Here is a 16,005-nt window from a genome sequence, read left to right on the forward strand (position 1 = left end):
TCATTAAGTGTGTGGCCCAGGTTGATTAATTTCACATCTTTAGGCCCCTCTGTTCTCTGGAGTATCCATTTTCTCTCCTTAATGGTTTTCAGTGTATCTTGCCTTTCCACTCTTAGCCAGGCTCCCTTGACTCAGGACTTCATCTTTTCTTACTGGGATGATTATAAGAATTGCCTCTCCTTGCCATTATTTCCAGCCTCATCGCTTGATGCACCCCAACCCTACCAAATCTATCATTTACAGTGCTATCAGCAGCAGTTTATGAAAATGTAGTATCATTCTATCATTCTCTGAGTTAAAGTCTTCCAAAGTTTCCTTAATTTTCAGATTGAGATCCAACTTTTTAGCCTGGTGTGAAGGAAACTACAGAAATGGGAGATGCCTGTGTATTGCCCTTCCTCAGGATGTTTCCTGCAGTCCAGTAATTCCTAAACTGTATTTTCCTGAAGATGCCCATTCTGTCTAGCTCTAGATCTTATAATTATGTGCTGCATTACCCTCTTCCCTCTTTCTACCTATTCACTCAGATCACTCTTTTTAATTCTCTCACAGGCTCAGACATTGCCTCCTTCTGGAAGCTTTTCCCAAATGGATCTGGGTCTGCACATTTGCAGATGTTGTACATTGAGAGACAACCTAGCATAAAGCTTCACACTGGGCATTGATGGTGACTACTGCCTTTTTTTACCTCCAGACACTGCTAATAAAATATGAGTTTTTTGAGGGAAAGGCCTGTGCTTTCACCTCTAGTTCTTCTTCAAGAAACTTGATAAATGCTTGATATGCAATAAATGAAAGCAAAATGAATAAATAAGAAGGCTGGACTCTACTAACCCATCCCTTTATGACATTCTGTGAATGTATTCTCATTTAAAATCATTTTGCATTCTAGAAATTCACTGTATGGTGTTTTACCTTCCCCTCTGATCAAAAAAAAAAAAAAATAGAAGTGTGAATTAAGTAAGTCTTTGCAGAATAGCAAGGAATGCTAAATTCTAAATCTGCACCTGATACCCAGTGGCAGCCAATACTGCATTCTCTGCCCCCACCCCCTTCTCCATGTCAGTTAGAACCAACATCCAGAAGAGTCATATTGCACAGGGATGTAGGTTAATAGATGCCAATTGCAGTTCAGTGAAGTTAAAAACTGGAGTAATGAGCTTGAAAGCAAAGAGGAAAATGAGAAACTGATAAATGGAAAGTACTTTGGGTTAACCAAAAATTAGATTCATGAAATACTCACTAAGCATTTTTTTTTCTCAGAGTCAATATCAACAAATGGAATTTTTCTAAAGAGAAAGAAAGCATTAAAGATATAATATTTGGGAAACAAGGGATACTAGAATACAATTTGTGATAAGAAATCAACCACACAGTGGTGGAGAGGAGAGTAAGTGGTTTGGAAGTTAAGCAATGTGGAATCTTCCTAGATCTACTGGTAATACTGTGTGACTCTGTGTTGATTCCAAAAAATCTCTTGGCAAAAAAAAAAAAAAAAAGTCTCTTGGCTATTGTTTTCTTGGCTGTGGACTAAGGGTGCTGATATATATAATTCTGATTTCCTGCCAGTTTGACATTTTATGAGCCTGCAAACACTATGCAAGAATAAACAATGAAGTTAGGCACCTACACAGAGAATGACTGGTTCTCTCTTGTCAGAAGAAATTGAACAATCAGAGGAGGACAAACCACCACAAGGGATATTTGAAGAAGAATGAGAATAGAAGCCATAATTATTTGGAGATATGGACACCCTTCTTATGAAAATCTACCCAGTTTCCAAACAGAATGGGCTAGGAATTAGCAAAGAAAGCCAAGACCAGCAATGAATTCCATCCACTTTCTAGCAAATCAGAAGTTGTGGAAGCATGAGTTTTTTTTTTTTTTTTTTTTTTTTTCCCTGCCACAAATTACTCCAGTTTGGCTGCTGGTGGAAACCTCTTAGATCATCTGAGGCCAAGAAGGTAAATGATATGCACTAAGTCAAGCAGGCTGATCTGTTCCCTAATGGCAGCTTTTCTCCTGCTTGTTCCAACTGCTTTTATGGTGATCAGTGGCTATTTCTCCTCCTTATGCCTCCCCCACACACCTATATATTTCCAATACTCCCTCTGAAATGGGACAAAATGAGTTCTCTGCTACCTTAGATGACACATTTAAATTCAGTTTTCCCACCTTACCCAACCAAATTTTTTGCTCACTTCTCCCTTCTCTAAAGATAACAGCCAGATTATACAACACAGACCTCTTAATCCAGCATCAACAAGAAATGAGTATTTTGCAGAATTAAGCAGGCTACCATTTTATTGATGGGAACCCCTTTTTTTTTCTTTTTAAGAAAGCAGTGGATGACTTGAGTTGAACATGCCAAAAGATCGATTCTTTTAATTTCCTACGATTGTACATAACCATTAATTATCATGTTAAGATCTATATAAAATTGTGTAATATGACTATAGTCATAGTCAGGATAGCATCATGTAAGCTTCACTAAGTGACCCTAGTTTGTGCTATATTTTCTCTCAAATGTTTTTTCAGCCTCTCCTCTTTTAAAGCTTCTCACCGTCTGTGGTATGTAATTCCCATTGGTGGAAAATTCTTTCTCTAGTTTCCTGCTTTTGAATGCTATTTGAGCAGGAAAAAAAAAAAAAAAAGATTTTTTTGGTGAGTTTATCTTTCTATGATAAACTATGAGTGATATGTGTAAGCATGTGTAATGTTTCATTTGGTATTTGAGACATGCTTTTTTCTTCATTCTCACTTTTTAATAAAAATTGAAATAAGAATAAATAAACAATAGTAACCACCCATTACCAAATTGCTATCATGTCTAAGCACCAACCTGGAAGAAACAAGGTTGGTGATATAGTCTGTAATTACTATAAAGGAATAGGTAAATTGAAAATAATATTGCAAATTGAATTCTAAGATGAAACAAACAAAATGAAGATTTAAAGGTACAAGAAATACCAAGTAAAAAGGAAGTAAGAGATTAGCATAAATGTGAATAAAAACACAATTTGGTTTTATTGGACTATGTTGACTACTTGAATTAGCCTCATTTGGTAGGTTCCTCCCTCACCTACAATATGCTTAGGTCAGCAGTTTTAATTCTATTTTCTGCATGTACAAGGAAAATGAAGTTGCTTTATTTCTCCAGTTTCTTAGTTATATTTGATTCCATTTGTTTATAGCTCTGTAGCACTCTGTTTAGCTTAATACTTATACCCGCCCATAAAACTAGAAGAAATGATTTGTAATCAAAGACTTAAATATTTTAACAGGCTACCCAAAAATACTTCTTAATGAGTGTTATTGTAGTGGGGCAGTCATGCAGCAGACTTTATTTTTTATTTGCTAAATAAATCAGCAGATATTATTTTATGTTATATTGTTAAAGAAGACAGTATAACCATTGAAATTAGATGCTGCAAACTTGGAATGGTTTAAGTGTTATTTTGAAATTAACTTTATGGCACATTTTAATAGAACTTTGACAGAATTTTAGCTGATTCTGAAGTATTTTTATAATAAAAAATCTTATTTAATTACAAAGCACAAATTATTTTAAATTTTTCTCTGGAAGAAAGAAATCTTAGCTGCTAAATTAATATTGCGATTACAGAGAATTTGCTGAGAAAGACAATCATGTTGAGATTTTACATGCTCTGTGATCATGAAGAAAACTCCATTCTCTGGACATCACTGCTAAAAACCATCTGACAATTTAGATTGGGCCCACAGGAAATTCCTATTTTCATTCTGTTGGGGTTGCTAAATTAATTAACAACATGATAATGTTGCAAGGGGGACAGTAGAGCTAAGTTAAGAGATCAAGGTTAAAGAGTATAATTAATATATAATGAGTTCCAAATCCCCACTATCTGCACTCTTTTTAAAGAGACCATCACACATTTCAGAGCTACTTATTTGTTTCTGTATGCACTTGGAAGTAAACACATATTATATGCTAGAGATATTTATGAGGATTTTAATGAAAAAATGCAAGAATGTCTAAGTTTAAATATCAGTTTTACCATTTTCAAGTTGTGCTACCCTTGACAAGTTACTTAACATCTCTGTATCTTAGTTACCATTTATAAAATGAGGTTCAAGACAGCTTCCTCGCAGAACTTGTTTAAGAATTAAAGTTAATAGGGGTGCCTGGGTGGTGCATTTGGTTGAGTGTATGCCTTCGGCTCAGGACTCAGGTCATAATCCCTGGGTCTTGGGATGGAGTCCCACATTGGGCACCTGCTCAGTGGGGAGTCTGCTTCTTCTCCCTCTGCTCCTTCCCCCTTCCCTCTGCATGCATGCTCTCTCTCTCAAATAATTTTTTTTTAAACTTTTGTTTTTTAATAATTAAAGTCAATAAACACCAGTAAATAGAACAGTGCTTGACAGGTAGTAGATATTTAATAAGCCATGTTTCTTTTACTATAATTCCTATTCTTCTTTCCTCAATGTGTCCAAATTAGCTTCAATATATGCATCATATTTTTTGTACTGAAATGTGTCATTCAGGGGACAGCATGTAATAATGATTTGCATTTTTGTATTATCATTCAGTTTACAAATCATTTTCACAAATGTTCATGATATACTGTATCACTTACCTTCGATTAATTTGATAAAGCAACTTTTACATCAAAGGCATAAAAGAACTCAAGGTTTTTTTAATTTTCCCATGTCAAAATTACTATGAATGTAATTTATTGTTTTTATTTTATTGAGGAAAAAATAACTTAACTTCACTTGGATTAAAAAACAAACACAAAACCCTCATTATTTTTTTTTTAATATAGGAAAGTTTTGACGTGGGCATTGAAATATATGTATTTCCTAGGGAGGGCATTTTCTCAGGGCTTTTCCTTAAGGATCTGGTACATAGATAAATATCCAGGGTCTGTAACAAAGATTTAATAATTTTCGAAAAGAAATTTCAAAATTAATTCCATATGGTATAATTGATAATTATTGTCTCTATAAAACTGCTCTAGATTTTTTATTTCAATATTTCCCAAGTATTTTCAATTCTTAAATCCTTAAGTGAAGCCCTTTGTGTTAACAGGCATAACAGGAAATTTAATTTTATGTTCTTCCATTGTAGGTGGTTTATTTCCTTCTCAATATATCCACCAAGCCCACCCCACCATTGGCTGATTTTGATCCTAACCTTTGTACCCAGAAGCATTCACATTTGTCACCTGTCTTCACTCAGTGACTGCTAATTTCAACATCAATGCCTTTCACATCATAATCAGGAACCATGGACTGTCATACATTTTTAAAGGTGGAAACATTGACTTAACACCAAACGCACTTCAATCCAGCTTCTGTCTTCTTCAAATCCTGATTTTTTTTCCCCTCCAGCCTGAGCTTCTAGGCTTTTATCGTAAAGATACTCAGAGCAGAGATCATTTTGCAGTGGTTCTCAAAGTGTTGCTCCTAACTACCTAAATAGGAGTTATCTGTGATATTTATAAAGATTCACAGTTCTGAAACTTTAGATTCAAATCAGAAGCTCTAAGGTTGTTTCAGTTTACATATTGGGTAAACTCATGTGTTTTCATTATGCACATTAAACTTCCCAACCACTGAGATGAGAGGGGATGCATTTTACAGATGAGTTTTTATCAATCACCACAAAATGGAAACCTCTACTCATATTCTTGGTTCAAGGAGAAAATTTTAAAAAATCCAGGGTTCTTGTGAGCATGAATCACAAACATGTACGATTCTACACCTCTCCTGGGATAATTGCAAAGTTGCAAATAGCATATAATTGAATTGAATAGATTAAATTGTTTATTTGTTCATTTAACACACTACTGTAATTTTTGATACACTAACCAAATACATTTAAGCTCCTATTTTTAGAAATTTTTAGGATATTCATTACAATCACTTGTACATATTCTCTATATTTTCCATCAGTGTTACTTGAGAACAATGTATTAAACACTTACAATATACAGGCACGCTGCTCTTAGCATTTTACATTCATTATCATATTTAATTCTCCCAATGAATTTTTGGGGGAATCAATAATTATTCCCAGTTTTGCATTTGGGACAGTGATGTTTGGAAAAATCCATACACTGCAGTATATGGTAGAAGATTCTAACTCAAGTCTACACGATTCCACATGTCATGTTTTATGTTTTTATGTATTAGATTATTATTTGCTCTTCACATACTAAGTTTCTAAAAGGAGCTTTCTCTTCCATGGCCACATGTAATCTTTACATTATTAACATTAACACCATACATACAACATATATCATACACACAATAGTAAACTCAAGAAAACAAATACTTACCAATTCTATTCAACACATATCCCTCTCCAAATCCTACTCTGTAGATGTAATCAGATGACAGTTTCACGCAGTTTGGGTGTATTGGTTTAGTCTATGTGAATAATGATGATCAATCTCATCTATTTTCCCAGTATAAATAACCCTGTAATAATAGTGATAGTAAGTTAAAGGCTGATACAGTCAACCCATAAGCTAGCATTCCTAGCTGAATGAAATATCAAGATAAATGTTCATAATAAAGTGAAACCTAAGTCAATGGACTCAATATGATTTAATTAGTTGTGCGCTTAATGTCCCAAATCCCACATTTTCTCTTATTTAATTTCTATGTTACTATTACATCTGGAACCATGATGCCTCAATATATGATTTATTAAAGTAACTAAGTGATTGGAAACATATACCTAGGAATCAGAAACAAACATGAGTGAATAAAATGCACCTCAATTGTAGCTGGCATGCATTTAGTGAAATTTCCTTAAAAACAAAGAGTTGGAAAGGAGCCCAAATTCAAAAGATATAGCCCCAAGTCCTCAAGCAATGAAAATCACTGTCCAAGATATTTATCAATCCTAGTGTTAAAGATGATTTTTTGATTCATTCAAGAAAATAGACAAGTATTTAAGTGCACAATACCTTACTGTTAACTATATGCAATATGTTGGGCAGCGTATCTACCCACTGAACAATACCCCTCCACCATCCCTGGATAGCTATTATTAAATAGAATTATTATCTATCTATACTTTTGACTATTCAAGTGCCTTTTATAAGAGGAATCATGAAGTATTTGTCTTTCTGTGACTGACTTATTTCACCTAGCTTAATGTCTCCCAGGGCCATCCATATGTCACAAATGATAGGATTTCCTTCTTTTTAGGGGCTGAATCATATTCCACTGGGTATATATACCACATTTTCTTCATCTATTCATCTGTCAATGGACATCTGAGTTGTTTTTATATCTTGGCTATTGTGAAAAATAATGCAGTGAACTTAGGAACTCTTCAAGACTTTGATTTCAATTATTTGGTGTATATATACTCAGAAATGGGATTACTGGAATACATAGCAGTTCTATTTTTAATTTTTTGAGGAACCTCCATACTATCTTTCATTACTGTATCAATTTACATTCCCACCAACAGTGCACAAGGGTTTCAATTCCTCCACAACCTTGCCAGCACTTGTGTTGTTGTTAGTGGTGGTAATAGGCATCATAGTAGTTGTGAGGTGACTTCTTTTTTTTTAAGATATAAATTATTTATATGAGAGACAGAGTGTGCGTGTGTGTATGAAAGAGAGAGAGAGAGAGGTAGGGAGGGAGAGAGTAAGAGAGGGAGTAAGGAAGGGAGTGTGCAGCAGAGGGAGGGGCAGAGGAAGAGGGAGAGAGAGAATCTCAAGCAGACTCTTGATGAGTGCAGAGCCTGAGGGGGGCTTGATCTCATGACCCTGCGATCACAACCTGAGCCAAAGTCAAGAATCAGAAGTTCAACCATCTGAATCACCCAGGCGCCCTTCACTATGGTTTTGTTTTGCATTTTCCTGATGATTGATGCTGAGCATCTTTTTGTATACCTGCTGGCCATTTGTATGTCTTTGGGAAAAGGTCTATTTAAGTCCTTTGTCCATAGTTTAATTGGGTTATTTTATTGTTGCTATTATTGCTCTTGAATTACTTATATATTTTTGAAATTAACCTCTTATCAGATACATGGTTTGAAAGTATTTTCTCCCATCCCATATGTTGCCTTTTTAATTCATTGGTTGTTTCCTTTGTTGTACACAAGCTTTTTTGTGTGATGTAGTCCCATTTATGAATTTTTGCTTTTGTTACCTATACTTTTGGTATGCATATCCAAAAATAATTTATCAGGAGGACAGTGTTTAAGTGTTTTTACCACACACACTCACAAAAACTACAAATAGCAACAACAACAACAAAAAAAAAGAAATGCAGGAAAATTTTAAAGCTGATGAAAATGTTTTATCATCTAGACTGTAGTGATGGTAATATAAGTGTGCATATATGTCTAGACTCACCAAACTACAAACATTAGTTATGTGCAATTTTTGTTTACCAATTATATCTTAAAAAAGAAGCTGGAAAAAATTAAGAAAATAGCCATTAGGAAATATTCACATTTACCCAAAAACGCTCCTAGGGTTGACTCCTTTTTTTCTTTCTCCCTCAGATAGAATCTAACCTACCAAATAGCCATATTATTCAAACTCTCAAGTTGGTATACGTGTAGTACTAAGAATAACAATATGTTGCTGATCAGCATTAAATCACTTATCAATGCTATCAGAATTCAGACCATAAAATACACATTTTTATTGACCCCGCAGATATTTGACATTGTCTTATACAAGAATTGCATTGATGGCTCCTATTAATTGTGGCTCCTATAGCCACACGCTTTGCCCTATGATTTTTACCCTGTGGTCCTCTCTCACTTTGCTTCTGGCTTAGCCATTACTTGATTTGGCCAATAGAATATTAGCAGGCTTGACATAAACCCAGGCTTGAAAAAAATCTCTTGCACATTTACATGTCTTTTTCTTGCTTCCCTACAATAATTGTTAGAACAGATTTGAGCTAGCCTGGGGACAAAGCTGAGCTAGCCTGCTGGAGAATGAAAGAACATATGGAACACAGGCAAATCATTTTAGCCAAAGCCTCAGACATGTGTGAAATCACAGACCTCATCAGCAAAACCATCTAACCAGCCCTCAGCTGACTATAGACATCAATTCAATTCATCCAGCCACTGGGATCATGAGAAATAATAGACAGCTGCTTATTTAAGCTAGTGTGTTGGGGAGAGGCAATAGTCATAGCTAACTGACATATAAAGAAGAATACTTTATGAAGGATATTTGAGTTATACCAGTTACACAATCTCTATCTTGGTGGAGTGCACCAAAGTGAATAAACTTTGGTATACATCTGAGATTGTAAGTGCACCAAAGGGATTGTGAAAGGTCATAAGGTGTTACATGAGAAACACCAGGATAACTAAATTTGTTGATATGTACCTCCTCCCACAGCAGTCATAGATATCCATGGATTTGACTTCGAAGTCAAGTCAGAAAACATTAATTTCATCATCACATTTGTTCTTAAGAAAACAATGACAGTATCAGAATAAATTCTGACATTATAATTAGCAATAGAAAATGATTGATGTCCATACTCAGCAGATAAATGATTTTTCATAATTCTTTCAACCTTAGCAACAACAATTATAAAAATTTGACTATTCTTTTGTGAAAACCCCTTGTCCCCTGCCCTCTGCTAAAAACAGTTACTGCCTTTTTTTATCTTTCTGGTTTTAATCCAAGTTGAAAATAGATATTTAATTATGCTTCAGCAGTTTCTATGTCCTGTGGCCAAATGCAAACAAGGCATCAAATTTCTCATGAAGGATTTTAGCCACACCTAGCAAAATTCTGTTTTGCTTCAGTTACTTGTCTTGATTACAAATTTATGGAAGGCAAGCACAGAAACCTGGTTGCAAGCCTTGATGAAGTCAATGATGAGTTGCATGACCTTGGGCAATTAACTTCATATCTACTTGACTCTGTTTACTCATGAGGAAGATGAGAGAGTGAGAACCAATCATCTTTCATGCCTTTTGTGCCTTTTGGAAGCAGATTGGAAATTTAAAAACATGGAATTTAGAGACAAGCAGACTTTGTTCAAATCCTAGCTCAACCATTTACAATTTAGTATTCAGTATTTTAATTATTTACCTTCTGGTTTATCATTTTTAAAATCAGAATAAGAGATATTTTAGGGCTACTGAATGGATTAAATGGATTAGGACCCTTTTGTCCTCAGTGAATAGCATCTCTATTCTCGACTAGGTTCTGAACATTTTGAGAAATGAGGAGTAGATATGGAGACCTAAATGTCCTTAATGTTAATTGAAAGAAAGTGGTTTTGAAAGAAAACTAAATGGATTTTCTAAGTAAACCCCAGAATCCGGCAAATTTTCTCCCACCAATCACAGGCAGAGATGGTACAGAGTACAAGCTAACAATGAGAGTCTAGGCACAAGGTGGAGCAGAAGGAAATACACACTTTCATGAAGTAATCTTGCTCCCATGCAAAATAGAGGGCAGAGCTGAGCCAAACATGCATATTTTATAAATTATTAATCAGGCAAGTCACTTTATCTCCCCTTGGTCAGGGTGAGAGTAACAGCAGAAAGGTCGATGATTACGATTGAATTCTCTCTTCAGGAAGAAAGCTTTAGAATGGGTTAGAAGTATGGACAGCCAATATCCAATATTTACTGTGATTATTTTTTTAATGTTACATTACTTTTTTTTTTTTAGATCACTAGGATTTTATTTAGATTGCTTTGCTGTGCAATTATTTTCACTTATATATAAGAATGATCAGATGAAGTGGGAGGAATTAATTCCTATCTTGCTGAATTGTTTCTTTCCAGACATATTTCTGTCCAAAGTACTAAAGGCTGCAAAACGTTACTCCTATACTTCTAATTTTAATTAGAAAGACAATAATCATGAAACTACTGTGGTAGGCATTATATGTTAGTGTATCTCAAAACATCTATACAAAAATAGAGTAAATGGCAATTGATTGGGATGATAATGATGTAGGAACAAGTTAGGGGCAGACAGGACTAGGCAGGGAAAGATAAGGTAAAGGCCCAGGTTCAGGCTCCCAGAAATCCATGGGCTCTCATAAACCCCAAGGACACCAAGAGGCCCCAGAATCAGGTTCCTACCCATCCCAAGGAAACAGAGATAAGGCAGCAAAAACAGAAATCAATCAATTAATGTGGCTCCCTAGCTCCCAAATGTTAGGGAGTATCTTCCTTTTAATGGCTACCAAGTAATCACAGAAACTCACCAGACCACAAAGAAGTAGGTAATTGAGAATGTTATCAATAGTCCTCGCTCAAACCAAAACAGCCCAAGAATCTCAAGACCAAGCTCTGCAGTGTCAGTAACAGAATGTGGTCAAGATCAATGGATCACACAGATTATAAATAATCAAAATGTAACGTGTGTTTTATCCTCATGTGTGAGAGTAAGACTTATGCAACTTAAATTTTCTGAGATGCATATAAATTCTCAAAACAAGAGCTCACATTCATAGAAACGACATTTGGCATTAGCATCAGCTAAAGTCAATGTCAAACTGACTTGTCCAAGGAGGATCCTGAATTTTCAGCACATTTCCTAAACAGAGAATTCTACCTGAAGTCTTATACAGCTAGAGTCATTACTTTAGAAGAAATCTCACATTGGACTCCTGAGTTAAACTCTTAGTTTCATTTCCTATGAAGTCAAGTAACATCATATGTATCAGGAGGCTACCCTAAGACTCCAGTAGGAAAGTGCTTTAAATAGAATCAAAACTAACAAACATTTCAAATTAGTTTTGGATGTGTTTTCAGTTGTTCTCTGAATTTAAGTCCCAAGTTTCTGGGGTTCTTCCCTGCCTTTTCCTTTTTGTCACTACTTGAGGAAGATGATATAAAGACAACCTTACAAATGTATACAAAGTATGGCACCAAAGCTAACTAATGTGAGTATTGGTGAGGGAGCTACATGAAATTGATTAGGAAAGGAGAAGCTTGGAAAATAATAACTTTACCTTGATGGAGTGGGAAGGAGACGCCTTGATACAAGGCCTTAAACATTGGCAACACTAAATACACTGGTAGCTATAGAGAGAAAATCAGTTTATCATCCTTAAATGCTCAGGTGAGCTTCCTTCTAGCGAGATTCTATGAAGAGAGTGAAGAATATGGTCCCATTGTCTCAGTATGCAATTAATTTGTCCTTAAATCCTACAAGGGCTGTAGAAATATCCAAATGAAAAGAAAATTGAGCCATACCAACAAGAATTATTGTAGTAAGAAGAGACCAGGGCTTCTAGTCCCACACAACTACAATAGCCCCAAGGCAGAAGGGGAGAGAGAGAGAGAGAGAGAGAGAGAGAGAGAGAGAGAAATAAAGGACTTCCCCCCCCCCCACTTTTCTACATTAAAGCTACAAAGATGCCTTCTGATAGGAGGACACGCTGTAATTTTGTTTTAATGTCTTCAGTAGAATGGTGCCATTTAGTTCAGCTTTTAATGTGGCCTTAAATTGCTGTTTTATTACCCTTGTTGACATTCTGGAAGCATGAAATTAGCAAATCACATTAAAGAAGCAAACAACAACAACAAAAAAAGCAAGAAACCGTGGCCTAGTTAAACAATGCCAGCATAATTCACCTATTTGAATAATATTCTTACCTTAGAACACCAAGCATATATTTATCGGAAAGTTTCTTTTTCCATAGCCGGTGAATTAGTTTTATGAATAATTGCATATTCCGATGCAGTGCAAACGGTCGGCACTCATGGTGACCTTGAAAGATGTTCCGTGTTGTGTGGGAGAAAGAAGATAGTTTGCAACTCTTCTGCTCCCTTCCGAGAAATGACACATTTTGACTCCACTTGATGAAAGAGTCCTGCTCTTAAAACAATACTTGTCAGTATCTTTGCTGCTCCACTCCGAAGGCATTGCCTTCTGTTCTCACGGTGATCATTTTATTTCAAACAAAAGCAATTTTACAGTTACGGAGTGAAAATGGTTTCAATCAGGATAGCTTTATGAATCTACCTTGATAACACCTACCATACATATAGCTTGGTTCACCCACCTTAGATGTGCACAGCACGCTGACGTTAGCCTAAGGCTGGGCACAAGCACCAAATGCAAAGACTGTTTTTATAATAAAGTGTTGAGTATCTCAGGGAATTTATGGACTATTGGGCTCAAAGTGAAACTAGAATGGTTGTCTGGCTATAGAAGGGTTACAAGTGGGTTATTCAAGTCATGATGGTGCGGCTGGCTAGAGCTGTGCTTGATCTAAATTCAAACGCTGGCATATGGTTTTCACTGAATGCATATCACTCTCACACCATTGTAAAGCCGAAAAATTGTGAGTCGAGCCATCCTAAGGGGAACACTGTCAGTTGTTCACATATAGCTAATTATGCATTTGTTACTGATCAAACTACAAGGGGTAATAATGAATATAAATTTGTATCGTTGCCTATTCTAGTCTTATAAAATAAAGCAGGTAACCTCAAGTATTCGTTTCAGTGGAGTGTGAGGAGGCTTTTTAGGGTACACCTTATTATTTTTGGCTCTTGGACATTTATGTCCCTTTTCTAACAGTGCCTTTATTATTTATTTATTTGTTTGTTTGTTTGTTTGTTTGTTTATTTCAGTTTTTAATGGTTTATTCATAAGAGATACACAGAGAGAGGCAGAGACACAGGCAGAGGGAGAAGCAGGCTCCCTGCAGGGACTTGATCCCAGGACCCCAGGATCACGCCCTAAGCCCAAAGCTGATGCTCAACCACTGAGCCACCCTGGTATCCCCGCTAATTTCATTAGGAGAAATTAGCTCTCCCTCATTGGAATGAGGCTGTTGAGGCTGTAATTCAAATTTTTCTTCCCCTGCTATCCAGGGAGTGGAAGGAAAACTCAAGAGAGGCCAATCTGATGACTTCATCATTAACTTTGAAGTTTGAGATCAAAGTAACTGGAAGTTTTTGGAGTTCTCTTACAAGTGGCAGCAGTGTTTTCCAGAACATAAGGCCTGGCCTGTAAAGGTTAGCATCCTGACCATCACTCCCTAGGTGTATGACATGAAACGGCAGCTTGACCATGTTGCCTTTGTTGCTCATTTATAAGGGGAAAAATGACAACCCCAACCTCATAAGGTCATGTGTGATGAGGGCTAATGGTGCTAACAGGTGTGAACATATAGTGGATGCATGTTGGCTACGGGTATTATTTTTGCACATCTCAGCAGTGCTACCTGGAACATTTTGCTGGTCTCTGGGAGCACTTTTCCTTTTCTTTTTTTTTTTCTTTTCTTTTCTTTTCTTTTCTTTTCTTTTCTTTTCTTTTCTTTTCTTTTTTCTTTTATTTATTTTATTTTTTTTTTAATTGTATTTATTTATTTATTTATTGGCTCTTGCTTCCCAGCTTCCAGTTCTCCCTTGGTGCTTCTCATTTCCAGAGTGGTTTTCCATTCTCCTATTGATTCTGGATCTCTGGTGATCATCCTGTAAATTATTTTGTGCTTAAATTAGTCATTTTCTGACAGTCACAACCAGGGAATCTTTTCTGATATGTACTTATATTGATATGATATTGTTTCTTCTCCTTCTTCTTCTTCTTCTTCTTCTCCTCCTCCTCCTCCTCTCCTCCTCCTCCACCTCCTCCTCCATCTTTTCTTTCTCTTCCTCCTCTCTTTCTACTTCTTTCTCCTTCTCCTTCCTTTTCCTTTTCTTTCTACTTCTCCTTCTTCTTCAGTAGCTTCACACTAGCCCCATGTTGGGGCTTGACTCTCAAATCTGAGATCAAAACCTGAGCTGATATCAACAGTCAGAAGCTTAATGACTGAGCCACCTAGGAGCCCCAACAAGATGTAGTTTCTAGACAGATTCAGAACAGATTATAAGGTTTTAATTTTAAAAAACCAAGTTATAGACATGGGCAGATGAGGAGATTGATGTTTAGACCCTCATAGTAAGATTCATATCAAGTCCAAATATTAAAAGTTGGAAGGTATTCCTTTGGTTTAGTTGTCCACCAACTGATTCAATAGATTATCAGCCACAATCACCCATATAGTGTGTTTCTTTTCCAACAAGTGAGTTGGAATCTATGCAACACATACATATCTACATTCTCTTGGTAATAGTAATGCAATTAAGGTTAAAAAGAGTTCTTTAGTCTTTTGGGCATTATATTTAAAGCAGGAAATGAAAACTTTAATGAGGACCCAAAGGAGAAAAGAGAAAATTATTAAAAGAATGAGGAAAAGATTAAATAAGAAAAGACTAGAAGAATTTAGAATTTTCAGAACAGAAAAGTATGGCCCCGTCAAGTGCTGGCTTTCACTACATCTTGAAGATTATTTTATGAATATTTGTCTCTTTCAGATATATACTAAGTAATTTTGCTTATGAAATAGAGGCTAGACAGTACACAGATGTTATAGACTCCATATTTTATGAGAAATAGAAATAAAGAATCAAATAATGTTTGGAAAATTTGGGATATAGTTATTTACAGAATTTCCTATGGAAATGAGGATATGACATGGTTTTATTCAGTGTAACCCAAAATCCATAGGTGCTCTAGATAATTCATAGATGTGTCCGACTCGACTTAGGTCCCCTTGCCTCCATATCAAAGGTTTGTTATTTAAGTACTTCTACCAAAAATTCAGAGTCTTTCCTCAACAACAGCAAGTTCAAGCCAAAAAAGAGAAACTTGAAAGAGCTTTAGTGCTCATTAGCTTCATCTTGAAATGGCCCAGCAAGTGGATGGAGGAACATTCCAACTGAGGTCCACTAAGCCAGTGGTTTGATGATGCTTTACAGAAATAAACAGGGACACGGATTGTGATTTTCAACACACGCTAAGCAGCATGATTTCATGCATGTGAGATGGTTTTAGTTGGTTTTAATTTAGAATGTCTCTAAATTAAAGTGTCTTTTCTCCTCATTGGTATCTTTGCATTCCATAACAAAACTGTCCATTTTATTTTTAAGGGAAATAGAGCAACTTGACAGCTTTGCAAGATAGATTAATAGAAAATGAAGGAAAAGTGGTTATAATG

The 16,005-nt window shown here is 35.8% G+C and overlaps 1 long non-coding RNA gene across 3 annotated transcripts in view; it reads right to left on the reverse strand.

The window, feature by feature from the left end:
* LOC140640346 (uncharacterized) overlaps positions 1–12,789 on the reverse strand; it is a 126,430-nt gene extending 113,641 nt beyond the window's left edge. For all 3 annotated transcript variants that reach the window (XR_012037027.1, XR_012037026.1, XR_012037025.1), the window contains exons 1-2: positions 12,611–12,789; positions 6,324–6,465 (exon numbers count right to left, since the gene is read on the reverse strand). This is a non-coding gene — a long non-coding RNA (uncharacterized lncRNA). The remainder of the gene's footprint in view (positions 1–6,323; positions 6,466–12,610) is intronic.
* Between the last annotated feature and the right edge of the window lie 3,216 nt (positions 12,790–16,005).

Source organism: Canis lupus, chromosome 9 (assembly GCF_048164855.1).
Source record: "Canis lupus baileyi chromosome 9, mCanLup2.hap1, whole genome shotgun sequence".
Lineage (NCBI taxonomy): Eukaryota > Metazoa > Chordata > Mammalia > Carnivora > Canidae > Canis > Canis lupus.